The sequence below is a fragment of the Lepisosteus platostomus genome, chromosome 26, assembly GCF_059453375.1.
Source record: "Lepisosteus platostomus isolate fLepPlt1 chromosome 26, fLepPlt1.hap1, whole genome shotgun sequence".
Taxonomy (NCBI): Eukaryota; Metazoa; Chordata; class Actinopteri; order Semionotiformes; family Lepisosteidae; genus Lepisosteus; species Lepisosteus platostomus.
In genome coordinates, this window is record NC_142636.1 from 5,096,310 (window position 1) to 5,118,027 (window position 21,718).

The 21,718-nt window shown below is 45.3% G+C and overlaps 1 long non-coding RNA gene across 1 annotated transcript in view; it reads right to left on the bottom strand.

Annotated features, from left to right (window-relative positions):
- LOC148639760 (uncharacterized) overlaps window positions 1-18,273 on the bottom strand; it is a 55,039-nt gene extending 36,766 nt beyond the window's left edge. The window contains exon 1 of the long non-coding RNA XR_015930706.1: window positions 17,836-18,273. This is a non-coding gene — a long non-coding RNA (uncharacterized LOC148639760). The remainder of the gene's footprint in view (window positions 1-17,835) is intronic.
- Between the last annotated feature and the right edge of the window lie 3,445 nt (window positions 18,274-21,718).

The following is a 21,718-nucleotide window of genomic DNA, read 5'->3' on the forward strand; positions in this document are numbered from 1 at the left end:
CTCCAGCGGGCTATGATGTAAGGTGTGAGTAGGCTGGGCTGAAGTCATAGGTTTTCAGTCGGGATTTAAGTCCTGAGATTGACTCGGCATCCCGTACGTAGGCTGGCAGACTGTTCCATAAACTAGGGGCCCTGTAGCTGAAGGCTTTACTGCCAGCTGGTATTTTATTAATATGTGGATTAAGAAGAAGACCTGCGTTCTGTGATCTAAATGGGCGACTTGGATTGTATACATTAATCAGCTCCATTAATCAGACAGGCACCTGACCTCTGAGAGCCTTATAAGTAAAAGAATTTTGAGGTCTGCCCTGTACCTGACAGGAAGCCAATGAAGAGAGCTAAGTATAGGTGTTGTCGTACTTTCTACTCCTAGTAACAAATACACAAAACCGCGTTTTGAATTCGCAGTAAGGTGTTGAAAGTGCGATAGGTGCTCCCTGATAGAAGGGCATTATATTATTGTAATCTGCTGTATACAAATGCATGTATTAGTTTCTCTGTGTCTTGAGTGGAGAGAAAATGCCTTAGTTTTGCAATGTTTCTTAACTGTAGGAAGCACGCCTTCGATACTGTATTGACATGAGAGTTAAATGAGAGTCTCGTGTCTAAGATGACGCCTAGATTACATGCCGAATCTTTGAAGCAAACTTTAAAACCCTCAGAGTTGAGTGCTGAGGTTATAGCAGTCGTATCTGCACTGTTTGCTCCAAACAACATAAGCTCAGTTTTATCAGAGTTGAGTGACAAAAGGTTTTCACATATTCAAGTCTTTAATTCATTTCCGCAATTAGCTAAAGTGACAATCGACGAGTTGGGTGATTAGTTACCGAACTCTTAGTAACCATTAGTCTAGTTACAATGACTCACCTAATCCAAACGTGGATTTGTGACAGATCAGTGAAATATTGTGAGAAGGTGGAGATGAGCGGTTTGCTCTGTGTTTCCATTGGTGTCTGTGGGGACTTGGTCGAGGCATGACTGCGCACAGTATCTAAAGAGGGGGTGGGGCCATGGGGAGGTCAGTCCTGCTGGGATTCACTTTCGGGATTTATATTGCACTCAAGCCAGAGGGCTAAATCTCTCCGTGTGTAATTGACTTGATACACTCCAGTCATGTTCTTACTATTATTTTAGTAATTGAATTATCAGCTGAAAGGATCATCTGTCAGATGGGCCGATTTGTGGAACACTGAGTAGAATAAAAAATGTATAGTTTCAAAAATGTAAATGCAACGTTTCACCTAGTTGTCAGTGTGCCTTTATGTGAGATTTAAATGACCTGTTACAGATGTAGACATTCAGAATGCGCAGTAAAACCCCGTAACGTGGGACTGGGGCTGCAGGTTGCCACGGCACGTGATTCGCTGGGCAGAGATGATCGACAGGTGGCACTTGTGGTGCATTAGATATTAGTGAAACGATTGCTTCATTCAATCTCTCTGCTGTGCATGTTTAAATCCTCTTAATCTGGAATATTAATATGGAATTTTACAACTAAAGGGAAATTTTGGTAGCTGAGTATAAAAATGACAGGAACATAACGTCTCTGAACGTCATATCATCATAAACGATATTAATTTAAGAATATCAATATATTATACATACTGTATATGGCTGGTAATGGTTGCTTAAATACAAAGTACACAACAGTATTCCACTTTCTTCATAAACATTTTATGCATCAAAGTCTTTAATACGGTCACTTACGGTGGATATTCTGGAAAAGTTTTGACGTGCTCGTTCTGGCTATATTAAGTTTATATACTTTGTAAAAGCTGTAATGTCTTAATCTTTTCTATGCATGCTTGCTGTTATTATTACAGTAAAAAATGTGTACCTTTTAGAATCAGTTTAATAGGGAATGTAATATGGAATCGCGTAACTAAAGAAATTAATAACGATATTAATTTAAAGATCTAAATATGATATATAAATCAGGTAGTATTACCGTAGTCCACTTTTAAAAAAATAAAACAATAAATATTATGGAGACTATATTAACATTTTAAATTATTTTTTTTTGTATATCACACTGTATTCAGTGTTAAATGATATTAATAATAAAATAAAAACATGAATGAGCAAATGTGAATACTGTCAACAGTGGGAGTACAGACCTGTTCCACCGGTTTAATTAAGTTCAATTCAAAATACTTTATTCATCCCAGTAGGGCAGTTTAACACAAGCCTTTACAACAAGCCTTAAAACGAAATCATATACCTTGTAATTATAATTGGGAATAACAAAGTGGTATTAAAAAGGCCACTGAAACTATAATAATATATCTGATCATTATTAACAATATTAATTTATTAATAATAAATGATCATTTCAAATTTCTTGTATTTTTTTCAGTTTTCAGAGTTTTTTCCGTTTTTCATTACCTCTGCTTTCTAATTAAAATGCCTGTTTATAAGACAAATTTCTGATGTCAGTAACACAGAACCTTCAAAGCACAGGCATTTTAAAGATCCCGATTTTCACAACTTTTATTTAAACAATATCTAGTACCAGGTTGCCTTTTTAGAAACCTTAGTGTGAATTAAGTGGATCCCAGGTGTAAACGAGTTCATAACGTGAGAATGCATTGTGCTACATTTTTATGCATCAGTCTAAGTGTTCTTAAGTGTCTTAAAAACATAAAAAATGTAACATCACACTGTATGGCACAATGGGCAACTGATTCTTTTAACGTTGTAAAGAAAATCCAAAATAAGAAACAAGAACATGTCCCTTCCTAAATCAGACATTGCATGACTTTAAAAGCTATAAAAAACAATAGATAAAACAACTTTTTATGTGCGATAAACAGGTGATTTTTCTTTCTCATGATCAGCTTATGATCTTAAGTGTTTTTGTAGTTTTTAATTAAACTTTTAAAACACTTTAATTTTGTAAACATAACAATGTGTTTTCTACAGAAAGAATCACATTGTCCTCTCTTCTTGTGGTGCGAAGCAGGTCAGCAGGTCTGTAAGTAACAGCTTGATGAATGAACCAGGAGACCCGGAAAGCAGGGCTGTTTCGTGCCAGCCAGCGCATTACCATCTTGCAGCGGGGGAGGGAAGCGGGCTGTAATTCCACTCTCCATCAGTACACCTTCCCGATAGTCACTGACGCAGCTTTAGCCAAGTCATTCCTGGTTTTAAGAGAAGAATGTGATTTTTGTATATAAGTTTCGTCTTATTTTAATTTACAGCGCTCACAAAGATTCTAAGCTGATCACCAGGAAGAAAAATCAGCTGCTTTTCATGCATAAGTTGTGTTTAACTATCTAAAAATGTTTTATAGCTTTTAAAGCCATGCAATAAAGTTAGGCAGGGGCATGTCATTGTTTCTTATTTTTAATTTTCTTTAAAAAAAATATAAAAATCACCTCCCCACTTTCACCTTGCCGTTAATATAGTGGGGATGTAGGATGTTTGGGGACTTGTTTTGTGGAGCTGATATTTTTTTCCTTGGTTCACGCGTGCTGCTCTTGGGCTTGTTTTAGTTTGTGGTGGTCCTTTGTATTACAGATATTACGGTACTGCAGTCTGTAATACTGACATACAGAAGACATGATGGATGGATTAATGCTCTCATTTATTTATTTCCTTTTTGAATTGTATAATGTTAGCATGCCCAGAGGGGTTGGGCAGCCAGTTGACCTTGGACCCCCAGAGGTTTTTCTTTTCCTAACTAAGGAGTTTTGGGTTCCTCTCCTCCGTTGTCTTCCGGTCTTCTGTTCTGTATTTACAACATGCATGGTTACTTGCATTGTTAAGCACCTTGGGGCAACCTTGTTGTGAAAGGCACTATATAAAATACATTGAATTGAATTGAAAATTACGGGAGATTGTGGAGTCCATTGTAGCTTTCAGTTTAGAGGATGATACTCTGCGCCCGACTTTGGAGCAGTTTGAGAAGTGTCGCAAAGCAGATGTTTTATCGATAGTGGGTTTTAGTCTCTTGGTTTACTGCGGACGTATCAGACTTTAAACTGAGGAAGAGATACAGCCCCACACCCCAGACAGGCAAAGGTAATAAAGGTGATAAAAATCCATTCAAAGGGGTGCAGTGTGTTAACTCAAACTCTGCTAACAGAACCGCTTATAAGAGCCCGGTGACTTTCTGCTCAATTACATGAGATCTGCAGTAGTCAGACGGATTTTAAATTCTTTAAGCAACTTTAGCTGTTGGTCAACGTCAGCTACTCTGCGCAGTTCACTGCGCCCTTTTCTCTCATGCAAGCTTGTTTTTTCACTCTTTCGAAATATTGGACGGTACGCCTCAGGGACTCATTAATTCATTATTCTTTATTGCCACACAACAGTAGTTGGTGGAATTGGCTTTCGGTACAGCAAAGAACACAGATGAGACATACAAACAACATATACAGTACAAATTCAAATAGGACAGAAGACAAACATTGTCACATATGTAAACAACTTTCCATGTAACAGCATCATTATACAACTAAATGTCAGAGTTCAACGTGAATTCACAGTTCGTCTGGCAGTGGGATAGAAGCTGAGGTTGAAACGGGCAGTCCTTGAGAGGAAGGATTTGAAATGTTTTCCAGAGGGGAGAAGCTGAAAGAGATTTTGAGCTGGATGAGAGGGGACTGAAACAGTGGTGGGCAGTATAACCCGTATAGTCGGTATACCGGTAGAAACATGTGTCCGATATGGATTTGGCTAAACCGTTTATACCGGTAGAGAATGGATTTTGATGTTTACACAGATTGCGCCACCAGTACCGTCATAGTTTACAATTCTGCCATATTTTAGCTCCAATTCTCTAATTCTGAAAATGTTCATCTTGCTGATATTTGGAAATCGAATAGTTTCAGAATGATTGATCTTCGTGGTTCAGACGTCCGGTTTATGACGCGTCTGAGGTCATGGCGGCCAATATAAACACGCGGGCGTCCTCTTCCCTTTCCCTGAAAACAAACACCTGTTCGCCGGGCCGGTCTGCGAACACTAAGAAACGGAAAACGCGGAGAAATGCAGAAAGTCAGCGCTAGCAAGCCGGCCACAAGATACGGAATTGTTGAGAAGGAGGGCGCTTCATCGGTCGTTTGGAAATGGCGCGGATTTAAAAATTCGGACCGCGAGCAGAAACCGGTTTTCTGCCAATTCTGTCGGGCGGCGATTTTAGCCAGAGGTGGTAGTACAAGCGCCCTCTTCCATCCGCTCAAGACGGAACAGGGGTGCGAGTCCAGCAGCTCTCGTGTCGGGGTGAAAAGACATTGCTGCCCGAGTCATTCACCACGCGGGCTTCCATGTGGACACGAAGCAGCCGTTTGAATACTGGAGGGGTTATTACTTGCCTGAAGAGTTTTTATCTTATTTTTTTACTTTATTTTGTTTTAAGAAGTATTACATATTTACTTATTTAATTCATGTTCATAAGTTTATTGTATTGTTTCAGTTCTGCAAAATAAAAATGTGCTTAAACTGTTCGACATGCACTTCAGTTCAGTGTGAAATTTCAAAACTACTAAAGGAACAACACGGCAGCTAACCAACAGTTAATAATAACCTAAAAGCTAACTCCAGGCAATAAAAAAGATGTACTCCTTTTAAAGCATGTTCTATTGAAATTATGAGAAAACAATCTATATCGTGATATATATCGTTACCGTGCAAAATTAAAATCTTGCTGGGCAAACGATTTTTTTAAGTTTTAAAAAAAGAAATTGAAAATATTGTAGCGTTTACAGGTTCTTTTCAGAACAAAGGACCAGTGGAGACGCGATTAACAAACCAAGCGCTAGCTTTATTCATTAACAACCACACAAAACCAAACACAGGATCTACACTCACATGAGGAGACTGACGGAACACGTACACATCTTTAGGGTGGTAATTACTTAACAACACGCTATACTCTTATAAGACTACACAAGACACTAGAACTACTATGACATTATTTACACAGGTAGGGTCAGCCGCTGGTCATCGTGCTGACCCTCAGACTCTCCCCGGATGCCACGCCCAGCATGCCCAGCGGTACTACGAGCGCCTAGGGGCGCTTCCTCCTCACCACCAGGCGAGGGCGTTACACTGCCCCCACCTGAAGCGTCTGGCGTCTCGCCGACGTCGAACACCCCCCTCAGGCTGTACTCGTACTCGGCTAACTGCTGTGGAACCCTGCGTGAGCGACCGCTGCACCGCGGTGACGGCTGGCGACCCACAGACGCCCCACTATCGGCCGGCCCAGCCCCGGCTGCTCCTCTAGAGGCTCCCCACACGGCTCCTCCTCCCGGGCCCGGTAGGGGGCCAGGCAGTCTCGGTGCAGGACCACCACTCTCCCCCGTGTTCGCAACCGGACACGGTAGCAGACCTCGCCCACCACCACGAGTACCTCAGCGGGCCCCTCCCACGACGGCACCAGCTTAGGGCTGAGGCCTTTGTGGCGGCGCGGGCTGTACCCCCAAACCTAGTCCCCGGGCTGGAAAGCAGGCCCCCTGCAGTGCAGGTCGTAGTGCCGCTTCTACCGGACTCCCGCCTGAGTCTGTGGGTCTGTGCAAAGCTGTGAACCCGCCGCATCCGCTGTCGCAGGTCCCACTCGTAGTCCGGTCCAGCCGGCAGTTCCGACCCGTTTCCGGGCGGTGGGCAGAAGACCAGGTCCACCGGGGTTCGCATTTCCCGGCCCAGCATGAGCAAGGCCGGAGTGCACCCGGTGGATTCCTGGACTGCGGTCCTATACGCCCAGAGCGCAAGGGGGAGGTGGCGGTCCCAGTCCCATTGGTGCCGGGACACCAGGGTGGCCAGCTGGGTGGCGAGCGTCCAATTAAACCGCTCCACCAACACGTCGCTCTGGGGATGCAGCGGTGTGGTCCGCGTCTTAGTGATCCCCAGACGCTAGCACACTCTGGCGAAGACCTGGGACTCGAAGTTACGCCCCTGGTCACTGTGTAACTCCTCCGGCACCCCCAGCCTGGCAAACATCCCCTCCAGCAGTGCATCGGCCACCGTGGGGGCACTCTGGTCCGGGAGGGCGTAGGCCTCCGGCCACTTCGTAAAATAGTCCATGGCCGCCAAGACATAGCAGTTCCCGGACTTGGTGCGTGGAAACAGGCCTAAAACATCCACCCCCACCCGCTCCATAGGAGTCCCCAGCTGGTGTTGTTGGAGGGGTCCCGAGAGCGCTCAGGGGGGCCCTTCTGCGCCACACACACCGCACACGTTCGGCAATACCACTCCACATCCCGGTGGCAAAGACCCCAATAAAAATGGCCTCGGAGACGCTGCAGGGTTTTTTTACCACCGAAGTGCCCCATGCCTGGCTGGCCGTGCACCGCTCGGAGCACCGCCCCGGGGAGCGACCGTGGCACCGCCAGCTGCCACCGTACCTCGCCACTGGAGGGTACCCGCCACCCCCAGCACAGCACCCCGTCCTTTACCTCCAAGGCCTCCCACAGGGCGCAGAGGGCCTTACGGACTTCGGGTGTGGGGCGAGCTCCTCTCGCGTAGGCCGCACTCCTGCTGCCCTCCAGCGGAGCACCGGCCCCACGTCAGGATCAGCTGCCTGACGCTGCGCCAACTCTGACAGGCCCACCCCCAGCGGCCCCTCCTGGGCCATGGCCGCGGTGCTCGCCTCTGCCATGGTGCGGACAGCCTCCTCACACTGCTCCCGCCAGGCGCAGTGGTGGCAGTCCGCGGCCTCGCAGGGGCGCCGCGAGACAGCGTCGGCATTGAGATGGCGAGACTCCGGACGGTGCGCGACAGTGAAGTCGTACTCCTGCAGGATCTCTATCCATCGCGCCATCTGCCCCTCAGGCTCCTTAAAGTGGAGCAGCCAGGTGAGGGACGCATGGTCGGTCCTCAGCCGGAACCGGGTCCCGAACAGGTACGGCCTGAAGTGGTGGACCGCCGCCATCACCGCCAGCAGCTCGCGACGGGTCACGCAGTAGTTCTGTTCAGCCCTAGTCAAAGCCCGACTATAGTAGGCCACTACGCGCTCCCCATCTGGCCCCTCCTGCGCCAACACACTACGCGCTCCCCATCTGGCCCCTCCTGCGCCAACACCGCACCCACCCCCGAGTTACTCGCGTCGGTATCGAGAACATACGGCAACCACGGGTCGGGTTAGGCCAGCACGGGGGCCCCCACCAGAGCTTCACGCAACCGGCCGAAGGCCGTCTCACAGCCCGAGTCCCAGTCGAAACGGCGGCCCTTGTCGGTGAGGCGGTGCAGCGGGACAGCGATGCTGGCAAAGTCCCGGACGAACCTCCGGTAGTACGAGGCCAACCCCAGAGAGCTGCGCTTGGCGTGAACCATGCGTCCCGGTGGGATGCGGATGGGCCGAGCGTCGCCGGTGTTGATTTCGTGTTGGACCAGGGCAGTGCAGGTGCAGTCCTCATCTCTCGCCGCAAAGCAATCCTCGTTCTGGGCGAGTAGCTCCTGGAGCCGCTGCCGCTGGTCCTGATCGAGGCCCTTGCAGCTCCGCTGGTAGAGGTCCTCAACGGTGCGCCTCGCTTCCACGCAACACTCAGCCCCCGCCGCCGCCGCCTTGTCTGGCCCCCCGGCTGACTCGGGGCGCTTCCTCCTCACCACCAGGCGAGGGCGTTACAATATGATACAGTGAAGTGTCCCAGCTTGGAACATTGCATCGCATGCGACTCTCGCACCCCAGCTCCACCCCAACGGCTGCCCCTTGGGCACCCTGCGTCCTGTGGGCAGGAGGTCGGCCCTCAGCCCAGAGGGTTAAGGCAATATCCGCTCCGTAATAGTTCATCACGCTTTGATCTCGGGTGTTGTCGCTCCCAGTGAAACACAACACGCGTTTCGTGCAGAAACAATCTCCTTCTCTTCTCTTCCTGTGGTGTGAAACAGATCAGCGGGTCCGTGTTCCCCAGTCACTGCATCTGTCACAGAGGGGGCGGAGCCTAGCAGCACAGACTGAGCGCTAATGGCACCGATCGCGTCTGCATTTATAACTTAGTGTTTAAAATTAATCAAACAATGTTAGTCATTTCTTTTTACTTCAAGTCCTTTGGTTTTTTAACAAATTAGACTGATCATTTGATAACATTGTTAAAGCAGGATCTTATTGTACTTCCTAATTATATTACACATGGAAAATAATGTTTTTAATCATCTTTAATGATTTATACATTTTGAAAAGGTTTCACCTATACAAAACAATGTACATATAAATTACACATTTAATAATTATTATGCATAATAAAAGGTATGAATTCAAATATAGTCATGAATATTAAAATAACGTTGGAGTCAATTGTTGCACTTTTTTCCACATCTTGTAAAAAGTGATAATTTACAAGACTTTGGTCAAATGTGCATTTGATCTGACAAACTAAAATCAAAATATCACAAAATGAAAGTAAACAAGTAAATTATAAAAAATAAATTTGGCACTAGTAAAATAAAATATATCAAAATAAAGTTCTAAAATAATGAGAAATAAAATGTAAAATATACTGAGAAAAGTTCCTTTTCCCATCGGCCCTGAGATGAAGCCCATCAGCAGCAAAGACCTGAGCAACGGGCTGCCGGTTCTGCAGAAGCACTCTGTTGCTCCTGAGGAGCTGCACATGGTCCATGTGAGAGGGGAGCTGTGGAAGAGCCCGGGCAGCTTCTTTCACAGCTCCAGCAGCAAAGAGGCATCGCAGAGCCGTAGCAAAACTGAGCAAATTGCCATATGAACCTTACAAGGAGATGCTCTCCTTACTGCCACAGTCAGTTCTTTTCTAGCTCTAAGGATGTCATAGGAGGAGTCCCCCTGGGATCTGTTATTGGTCCCCGTGTTAATGATCAGTAATATATCCTCGTTCAGGGCCTGGAGGTGGTACAGGTGCTGGTGGGCACTGCGTGTTGTGCCAGGGTGCAGCCACACCTGTTCTGCTGGCATCAGTGTTTCCAGGCCCCACAACATAGTGTCTCTGAGGACATACACTTTCTTTGGACCTGATGGGAAAAAAGGCATTATCACAGGTATTGCACGGCTACATCATAAGATAAATCTTAACAGGATATAAACTGTACTTGAATAACATACATATCCAACAAATAACAATGAACAACAGTGTAAAAATTATAACTCACAAGTAACTATAGACAATGTTGGAAACCAGCTATCACAAGGCAAGGAGGTTATTTACATCAGCCATTATATATAGCGCAGTAATTTCGTATTGCTGGCTCCAGGGATCAACTTTTCACCAGCCTCCCTGGCGCATCAGCATCAGCTACAAGATGTTTTCCTTTTCGTCTTCCTCAAAATTATCTGCATCTGACACACAGTGTAACATTAGCAACTGCCCGGAACTTAAGAAATCTAAGCAACAACCCTCACCTCATTATCCATGGGATCATCTAACAATGGATAATCAATTAAAGCCTAAAACATGATCACCCTCCTCTACACAATCCACAACAAACAATTCTGTTCTATTTACACGGACTGCCCTGCCTGGCCACCAGCATTCACTCCCATCTTCACTGCTCACAAATGTGCTCCATTTTCTTGCCTACAAAGTCCTCTGCACTAACAGGAAGCAATTCTAAATAACTATTCATATAATCTTTCCACAAAGCAAACCACCACATTTTTCTAAATCCATCATATTTATTTAAAAACATACTCCTGGCCATCTAGGCTCATTTCAACGACTGTGCCCTTGTATCTCACCTTCCTATCTTTCTCTTCAAAAGCATGTCTAACTCTCTTACCTAACAAGTGTTCTGGTTTAATTAACATAAGAATTCTTAATCTTTCCATACAAACCGTTTTTCTACCTAGATCCCCAGCCTTAAAATGCTGCTTAAAAGCATCCTTTAAAAACTCTACCTTTTCTTCAACAGTATGTCCAGATGGTGCCAAACATTAATCTTTGTCTTCTCTAGATGTACCTGGGATTTCCTCTGGCCTGCTGAAAACACTTTTTTAGTTATCAATCAGCTGTTCTAGACTAAGCCTTACCCCTCCTTTGAAAAATTGAAAACTCCATTTTCATGTTTCATTCCTCTCACAAATCTCCTAAACCTCAACTGTGCTGTAACTGCAGGAAGCTTCTTGTTCTCATCTAAATGCCTCAGCTGCTCATCTATTTCTTCCTCGCTGTTCCAAAGTCCCCATACTTTCCTGTCTCTACCGCTAGTACTTCCTTTGTCCTTATATCTCGTTTCTTTTTCTATCTTTTTTTCCTTCTTCTCTCCAAGTGTCTGCAACCTGACATCTCTTATCCTATCCATCCTCTCCCAAACCACAGCCCTCTGCTCTTTAACTGATACTCTAGCTTGAGATAAAACTTCTGCCTTCTTTTCAGAATCCAGTTTTTCAAGCCACTGCCAAGACCTGTTCTCCTTAAACATGATCAAACCCTCAACAGCTATTGCAGTTGCTCTGACCAGTATTTTAAGTAAATTGTCAAAGATTCCCAAGTCCCTCTCATAGCTTACATGTGTCTTGGTGCTGTTTCAAACATTTTATACATCTCCTCTGAAACCTTATCATACAGTACCTGCCATATTCCAAATGATCTGCTACCATCATACAACACACCTTTACAAAACTAGGAAGGATCAATTCCTCTGCCTGCCTAGTCATGTCCTATAATTCAGGGCTCCTCTATTCTGTGAGCTTCTGCAGAACAGGTCCGGAATTTGCCTCCATGTTGGTAAACAAGCGTACCTCACCTCGGACTAACGTACTGCTATCAGCCTGCCATTCCTTCAGCTTACACACTAGCTGCCTGTATCTCGCATTCATTTCTAAAACGTGCTCCAAGAGCTCTCCACAACTGCTCTGTCACAACCTTACAAATAATTCCCAGTGCTCTGCATCCTGCAACTGAGCTACACTCAAAACCTTAAACAGTGCTTCTATTAATTTGTTTTCATCACCTACAGTATATCATGCATGAATTCCAGCAATTCAGCTTGCAAAAAATAAACTCTAGCTGCATTGTGGAACATTGCATTAATTCAGTAATCAGAGGGACATGATCAGATTTTCCCTGGCTCAACAAAAAAGATCTAAACTGTACAGATTTGCCACTTTTCTCACACCCTCATTCATGGATGGCTTTGCACACTGATCTAATCAATCTAACTGTACCACTCTCTCCAACCCTTCTAGGCATCCAGTCTAAACTAACACTGCCCACCTTTTCGCCACCAACAATCATCCCAGACAGAAAGTGTAACATTTGCCTCATGTGCCAAGGCATCAATTAAATGCAATTCAGAGAACAACTCATTGATAAGTCTGATCCTAGCCTTGTCTGTCTCACTGAGTTCATCAAATCCATATACAGTTTCAGGCAAGATATCAGTTCTGTACCGTGCCAGGATTTCATTAATGTTTTTTTCTGTACTTGCCCTGTCGCCAATTAGATTTGTAATTTTGTAGACAATTTCCTTCTCAGAAAGCGTTGCATCCGAATCCCTGCTTCCACTGTTAACAACATCTTGCACCACCTCTCTGCTCTCTGAGTCCCAAATGCATCCTGCTACCCTCCTGGAAAGAAGTCCCTGCAGTTCCATATTTATGGCCATATTAAGTGGTCCCATCTGTGGCAAGGCTTCAATTACTTTCTTGCAACAGTTTTTCTTTTAGATGTTTTAGAAACTTGTCTCTCTTCTAACACAAGATATTTACAAAAACTTTCCCCTGGCAATCTGTTGACCTGAATACCTACCAATTTATCCAAAACTATTCTGACTATCTTAGACCTTTCGTGCACGAATGCCCATGTTTGCTACTAAATCCATATAAGCCTCTCTTACAGCATCACTATACTTTCCTTTTTCACACGTGCTAATATTGTGACTCACTCTCCTGTCTGTCTCTTTCAAGCCTTCATATTCTCTCTGCCAGAATTGCACCTGCTCATCCAAGTCCCTCTCCCCATGTGCTAAATCTGCTTCAGAATCGCATTTCCTTTTGTAATACGCAACCTTCTGTGATTCCTTTTTTTGTACTGTATATCTAATCTTTTGCAACTGTTCCTGCCATTCATCAGTACTCTTCTCTAGTTGTGCCTTTTCCTTCTCTAACTCACTTTTCTGCAGTTCATTCAGAATGACTGCCTGCTCACATTCCACAACATTTTGCTCAAGTGTCGGAAGCTTACTATCCCTGCGTCTAAGCCTTTTATAAACATTCCTAACATTTCCATGTCCTAACTTTTCATTTGCCTTGTGTAATTTTGAGTACTTGAATTTCAGCTTCAGCCTTATAAAGCAGAAGTCCTCTGTTTTTTTCCTTCTCTACCTAGCTCTTTCATCATCTAGTTTCCTGCATTCCTCCAGTAATCTATGTACATTTTTAAACTGTGCTCCTGATAATAATAATAAACTTTATTTATAGAGCACCTTTCATACAGAGAGCATCTCAAAGTGCTTTACAAACCAAGCGTACAAATAAAATCTTAAATTAAGAGATATACTTTTAGTTGTAAAGGAAAACACAGTAATACAGTAAAGCAACATCAATGTCAATTTATGCTTGAAAAAGAAATAGAAATTAGGAAGGTCGTAATAGAATAAGAACAATAAAAGATAAATAAAAAAGAAAGATAAATAGAAAAAACAGAGAACCATTTTAACTAAAAGCTAAATTAAAAAGATGTTTTCAAATGTTTTTTAAAACAATGTACCGAGCTTGACTACCAGATAAAAAGTGGTAGTGAGTTTAATAATTTAGAAACATAAAAACAAAAAGCAGCCTCTCCACTCTTTCTGTATTTCACATGTGGTATCTGCAGAAGGCCAGTATTTGCAGATCTCAGGTCACGTACTGTATAGGAACATATAATGACAGACATTCAGTAAGGTATATAGGTGCTAGGCCATTTAGAGCTTTAAAAGCAAGTAAAAGAACTTTAAAATCTATCCTAGAAAATACAGGTGACCAGTGAGGATCTTTCAAAACAGGAGTGATATGTGTTCTCTTTCTTGTTTTTGTTGGGATCCGTGCTGCTGCATTTTGAACAAGTTGTAAGGAATGTATTGTTTTCTTGGGAAGCCCACTAAACAGAGCATTACAATATTCGATTCTACTGGTAACAGCTTACATCTGACTTTTATTGTGGTTTAAAATACACTCATCAATGCTGATAGTTTCTAAGCTCTAAATATAAAAATGTGTTACAGTTCCCCTTTAAAGGAATACCAGAGATCGATGGTATAATGTTTACTTTCCATTCATATGTTGTCAGTTTCTAGAATAACATATCTCAGCTTTCAGTGACTTTCTGAAGACTGTAGAACATGCTTCTCTTGGGAAAAGTACTTTGAAAATCTGCCCATCTGTCCTCATACTCCATGTATGAGGTCAGATGGGAAGATTTTCAAAGATACACCTTGTCTGTCCATCAGTTGTGTAGAAAGAAAACGCTCAGAGAATTACAGTTTTCATGGCTGTAGAAGCAGTAGAAGCCCTGAGTCTGTGTGAGGAGTGGGAACAGATCACCTCACCTCTCTCTCTGCAGGATTCTCAAAATGAACTTCCTGTAGACTGTCCTGAAGCGCATCTCTCACAGTCTCCTTTTGAGAGATGTTCTGGGCAGCTGCACTGACACACTGGTACAGGAAGGGCTGTGACACCGGAGAAGAGGACAGTGAGCACTGAGCTCAGGAGGCTGCTCTGTACAGCTGCACTGAGAGGACATGTTAGCTCTGGAGACAACACACTCTGGAGACAACACACTGAAGTAGAGCGCAGAACGCACATTTCACACTGAATGGGCTCTCTCCTCTACTGGACAATCAAACACTGCTCATGGAAACACAGCTCACAGCTCACATGAATGAATCTAGCCTGAACAGCCACACACCTTACTACATCTAATACACAGCAAATTACAGACAAACCTGCTATGTCACTATGTCACAACACTAGGTGAGGAATAAGACTTTTAGTGAGTAAAAGTCCCAGATTCTCATGTAGCTCAGCCTTTTGTCAGACTCGCCTTCTCCTCAGAGCACTCTGACTGTGTCCTGAGTGAGCCTACAGGCCCACACCTCATCTGCCACTGTGCTCTGTGTGTTAGAGAGGAGCTGCAGACACATAGGGGAGGCTATCATTAGTCCCAGAACCAAGGAGCAAATTTGCTCTGGACTGGACTGTGACACTCCATCTGATCCCCAATACTAACCAAGCTCATAACTCCTCCAGGTGAGGAACTTCAGCAGGTACGACCAAAGCAGCACCACTTTCTAAAGAAACACAGTGAAAGAGGATGAAAGGATACAGGAAGAGATAATAGACAAGCTTGACAACAGTCTGCCTGAGAATCGAGCTGGAAGAGGTTTCCAGTCTCAGGTGGCAGAGACTGTAGACAGAGGCACTTACTTCAGTCACACTCTCATCGGCACACCAGCAGGCCAGCACAGCCTCAAAGCTCTGCCTCACAGTGCTGCTGCTCACACTCTGCTCGGCCTGAACACACAGAAACACACACATTATCCCACTGGGTGTGGAGCAGGGACATGCTCATGCTGTGCAAGAAGAGGGAAAGCCAAACACTTGGGATGGACTGACAGTTCTCAGGGCGCTGCTCAACAGGAAGTCCAAGGTTTTATTTCATGTTCATTCAGGAACATTACTGACAAAGAACCGTAAACTGCAGCTCCATACCTGGGTGGTGTCATCTGCAAGGGCACAGTTCTTTACTATGTACTCCAGAGCTAAGACTGTGGCCCCCAGCCCCAGGTAGCCCTTCTGCCCCATTTCAATCAGGACCTGCGACTCCAGATACTTCACCTGAGGACAGGAATAACAGCACATCCAGTTTGCAGAGGACCAGTCTGCACACGCTGAGACACACAAACACCCTCACACCTTCCACACACCTCAGGAGTACTTCACACATTCCCAGGCGCAGCAGAATACAGAGCACAGACACATGGCAGCACAGTGAGGCCAGATCACTGCAGCTCTGACTGATCCTGATTGCTGGGGTTGTGAAGGGATGCCACAAAGCTCATGAGGACATACTCCTTCAGGGCCTCCTGGACACAGACTGAAAAAACACACAACCCTGTGAGTGCAGCCTTGGTCCAAGCAGCTTGACCAGATGCAGCAGATGAAGAGGACGAAGTAGAGACTAGGAATTGGGTGTGTGATTGTACACAAATGGCAAATCTTTAATTAATCATCTAAATATTAAATACTCTGCCATTGTTTTCCAAATTAATGTCTCCTTTTCAAAACCTTGGAAATGAGTCATTTTTAAGAAAAGGGTACAGCACATGTGTCAGGGATTGTGCTCTGCAAAAGAATGTACAGCCATTGTGAATTTTCACAGGTTCCACAATGCACGAGCAGGTATTCTTAAGACACCGTCTGCCGCCTGTACCAAACACTAGCGGCTGAGTCTAGCAGTCCTACCTGGAGCTCAGGGCCCCTGGGATCCTGCAGAGGCAGTAGCAGCACATCCTCCACAAGCACACGAGTCAGGTGCTCTGCACTGCAGGGAGCTCTGGGCTGCAGCTACAGTGGGACAAGGAACAACAGGACACTGTTAGCAGCTCTTCCTCAAGACTCAGCATGATGTAAACAGAGATGGAACTCTGACAAAAACTCAGTGTTACATCCTGCCAGTATATCAGTTTTAGAAAAATGAGTATAAGTTACATATGGCAATAAAGAGTTGAGTTGTATTTGTTTCTCCTGGGAGCACTGTTCAGGATCCTATTTGAAATGTTCTTGCCTCATCTCTAATGATGTTGACACTTTATAAACTTTATTATATTGGACTTGATTATGCTGAATCAGATGTTTTGTTAATTGTTTTTTTTTTCAGTTTTATTGTAAAGCAAGCACCATCATTAAAATAAATGATATGCAGTTTATGACCCCATGTGAAATCAATAGCTGTGATTTTAAATCTGGTATAGAATCAGGTCATTATGGGAAGGCTGTGGAGAAGACTAACTCCACATTCAACACAAAATGAATCCCCTGAGCTGTCAACCTCTGAGAGAATCCAGAAGGATCCAGAGTGCTTTCTGATATGTACAGCAGCTCAGAAAGGTTCCATTCACTGCAGGGCGGCTCAGTTGTTTTTCACTTCATCTAGAAAGCTGATTTGAAGTCTTATGTCTCCAATCATATCAAAGCAGGTCTTTCGTGGGCAGCCCACACTGGAACAGATGTTCCACCACCACAAGCTTGAAGGTCTTTGCCTGAACCCCTGCAGCACTGAACCGAAACTCACAAGTGAGTTAATGGAGATCCAAGACAGACTGTGAATCCCATGACTGTGGCACAGTCCTGTATGAGCTCCAGATTGAACCCCACGTGCTCATCTCTTTTCAATCTGGACTGGCAGATCAACGTTGAGAGAATCAGTGGAATGTCTTGCTTAAGACAGGGGTGACCTTCTACCTTAAACAGGGCAACAAGCAGCTACAACAACGCATCTAAGAAGATGGCGCTGTGTTAGTGGCAGCCTGCTACAGCAGCTCTGTGTCTTTTTGTTGTCTTTTTGTTTCTTTCAGTTAGTAAATGGTAGTGTGTTAGTGTTTTTTCTTCATACCCTTGCCGGCAACTGGATTTGCGATCACAACATGATGGATGCTAGGAAAGCTGAGATACGTTTTCTTGTTTTTTCTGATATTCGGACCTCTGTTTCTATTGGGTTGCAGTGCCGATAGCTACAAAGGCATTGTCTACACGCGGAACCAGCTGATAGCGCTAACGCGTCCGGCTCTACTCACTGGAGAGAAGCCATCAGTTCCAGAGTAGCTGAGGAGGAGAAGCCGAGGCTGTAGGGCTGGTGTGACGCGAAAGGCAAAGAGAAGGAGATTTAAACCCTATCTTCCTTCGATCATCATGGGAAATGCGAGGTCCTTAGTGAACAAGATGGACGAACTTGTGTTACGCATTCCACTCGTGCCGCTCTCCCTTCTCGCATTCCCACGCACACACCCGGTAAGACAAGCTCACGCCGCAAGTAACGCCAATCACCTTCTCTTCCGTCTCTATTTTAGTTCTCCTTTTTCCCTCACTTCCCCGCTCACTATTGCGGATTCTCCTAGAGCTCCCTAGTGCGCGGTTTACTTCTGGTTTGTCTCAGGTTTTCGAATTCCTAGTCTGTCTTTCGTTTACTCTTTCGTCTTGTGATTTGGATTGCTGCTTCCCCGTTTACGTCTCCGTGTTTCGATCGTCTCGCCTGCTTCCCGGATTGGATTTTTGCCTAGTGATTTGGATTGTTGCCTCCTGTTCGCCACCCTGTGTACCGACTTACTCACCTGCCTCCTGGTTTTCGTTTTTTGCCTTGCGATTCTGCTCAGTGTTTTCTCCACTCTAGAGTCCTGCATATATATATATAGAGAATACAGTATCATGTGTTTCACCGAGACTTGGCTCAAATGTTACCATCGGCGGCTTTCAGCCGGTGCGGGCGGACAGAAACGCCGTGAGCGGTAAGAGGAAAGGAGGGGGCTCGCTCTGCTTGTCAACAACAGATGGTGTAATCCTGGACATATTCATGTAAAGGAGCGCTTCTGTAACCCGGACATTGAACTGGTTGCCATAGGACTGCGTCCATACTATCTGCCGCTGGAGTTTACATGCACCATCTTTGTTGTTGTTTACATTCCACCAACAGCAAACGCAGAGGCTACAAACAAAGCACCCTAGTGCTTTTATAGCTATTTCAGGGGACTTAAACCACGTCTCTATTTCCATCACTTTGCCTACTTTCCACCAGTTTGTTAAGTGCCCGACCAGAGAAAAGAAAACACTGGACTTATTTTATGCCAACGGTAAGGATGCATATAGTTCCACAGCCCTTCCCCCCCTTGGCAGATCAGATCACAACCTTGTCTTGCTTACACCACTATACACGCCTATTGTCCAGCGCCAACCTTGGGCATTAGGACTGTGAGGAGATGGTCTTAGGAGGCTATGGAGGATCTATGTGGTGGTCTGGAGGCTACCAACTGGGATGTGCTGTGCGACCCACATGGGGACGACATAGACAACATGATGGACTGTGTCACTGACTACATTAACTTCTGCTTACACAACACCATCCCCACCAAAGACGTACACTGCTTTTCCAATAACAAACCCTGGATCACCAGCGACCTGAAGGCTCTTCTGAATGATAAGAAGAGAGCCTTTAGGAGGGGGGATAAGGAAGAGGTGTACAGAGGGAACTAAAGCAGAAGTTTAGAGAGAACAAGGACGCCTACAGGAGGAAGGTAGAGGACAAGCTGTAAAGGAATAGGGTGAGGGACGTATGGAGGAGCATGTGAGAGATCACTGGCTTCAAACAGGCTGGGGGTGCAACGGAGGGGAACCTGGAGATGCCCAACAAGTTGAACCAGTTTTTAACAGGTTTGATTTAGGGTCCTCTGTGGCTCAACACCCATCCCCTCACAGCCACACGCTCCCAAAGCCTTCACAGCTGCGACTGCCCAACACCTCCTCCATCCCCCACAATCATGGCCGCCTACAGCTACAACCCCCGACAGCTACTCACCCCCCCATCCCCCACAGCTGCCACTCTCCAACACCTCCGCCATTAACACCTGCAGCACCTACAGCGCTATGAGCACCATCCCCCAGGCCAGGCTGACCAGGTGAACAGGGAGCTGAAGAGGCTTAACCAGGGTAAGGCCACAGGTCCAGATGACGTCTGTCCCAGAGTTTTGAGGGCTTGTGCGGATCAGCTGAGTGGAGTGCTCCAGCGCCTGTTCAGCCTGAGACTGCGCTTGGAGAGATTCCTTGTGCTCTGGAAGACATCATGCCTGGTCCCGGTACCAAAGAAAGGGTGCCCCTCTGTCCTCAATGACTACAGACCAGTAGAGCTGACTTCTCATGTCATGAAGGCATTAGAGAGGCTGGTCTTATCCCACCTGAGATCTCTAGATAGTTTATCACTGGACACCCTACAGTTCGCCTACCAGCCCAGTTTTGGTGTGGAGGTTGCAATCATCTACATGCTGCTAAGGGCCTGCTCACACCTGGACAAGGCTGGCAGCACTGTAAGGATTATGTTTTTTGATTCCAGTGCCTTCAATACTATCCAGCCCTTACTTCTAAGGAGGAAGCTGGAGGAGATACAAGTCGGTGCCTCCATGATCTTGTGGATCACTGACTATCTGACAGGCAGACCACAGTCTGTGAGACTTCAGAACTGTGTGTCTGAACAGGTAGTAAGTAACACAGGGGCTCCTCAGAGACAGTTCTTTCTCCGTTCCGCTTCACCCTCTATACTTTGGACTTTAAATACAACTCAGAGTCATGCCACCTGCAGATGTTCTCAGATGTGCTGCAATTGTGCAATTGTGGGGTAGGCATCCTCTCATGAGACACCAATAAATGTAGGGGTTTTGTGCATTTACTGGGACAATTATTAATTGTAGCATTAAGTCACAAAATGATTCTTTGATGGCTATTATAAGACCGACCCAGAGGGATACTCAGCAACGCACACACGGATACTAATACACCACAATACATTTATTAATACATAAAATGTGCATATAAACATAACAGATCTTATTGTGAGGGTTAGCAGAATACAAAAGGTATATATTCAGTCATGAAGAGTTACAAAGCAAGAGGGACATACGTTCAGTATATCATTCATTTAGACCGTTTCGTAAATGAACTTGGATTACAACTTCTACACTAGATACTCAAAAGCAAGTACATCACTCATAGGAATTAAATTGATATAATCTCAGGTTGAGGTAACAATTGAATTCTCGAGCTGTAATGCAGAATGTTGAATACTCATCCAATCTGTGTGGATTCAGATCTCCTGCGGACACAAACAGCTGCAGGCTTGTTGCTGTGTCCAATCGGCGTTCTCTGGCTCGGTGCCAGGCAGTGCTGGTTCTGACTCTCGGACACACTGGCCGTTACGTGGTGGTCCGACCTAAGTCTGAGGATGTCCAGAAGGAGCTGAGTTTGAGAATGTCCAGGAGGCGCCCCAAGGAAGCCCTGTGCTGCCTGTTTTACCTGGAGGAACTACGGTCGTTCGTTGGCTGAAAGTTTTGTGGGCATTCGAGACCCACGTGGGGTTAACCTGCCCTACCAGTTCCTGATTGGCTGAGGATGGGTAACAATGCACTCTGACCTTAGGGTTGTAAACAACTTTGAATAAGACTCTCCCAGACAGTAAGGCGCAAGAGATGGCCATTTATTAGGGTTGCTGGAGAATCTCAGCTTTGGGAGTTGTTCCTTATCAGGACACTCTATCGGGTAGAAAAACACCTTAAATGTGAACCAACTGGAATGGCTTCTCTGTATCCAGCACCACTGAGATGAAGGAGAGAGGGACTGGCAAGGGAGCAGCAAACTTAATTCCTGTATTTTAATAAGCCTTGCCGCTACAGTGGGATGTATCAAGAATGGGCAGGAGGAAGAGTGCAGAGGAAGAGGTCAGCAGCTTTGTGGAGTGGTGTGGGGAGAACCACCTGCAATTGAATGTAACAAAGATGAAGGAACTGCTGGTAGATTTCAGGAGGAAAAGCGTCAAACATACTCCTGTCTATATCCATGGGAGTGGCGGAGATGGTGGACTCGTACAAGTACCTGGGAGTGCACATTGACGATGGAATGGTCTAAGAACATCGAGGCCATCTACAAGAAGGGTCAGAGCCGACTTTACTTCTTGAGGAGGCTCAGGTCCTTCAATGTATGTAGTAAGATGCTACATATGTTCTATCAGTTGGTGGTGGCGAGTGCCATTTTCTACGCAGTGGTAGATGCCATCATGGACAACGTCTCCCAT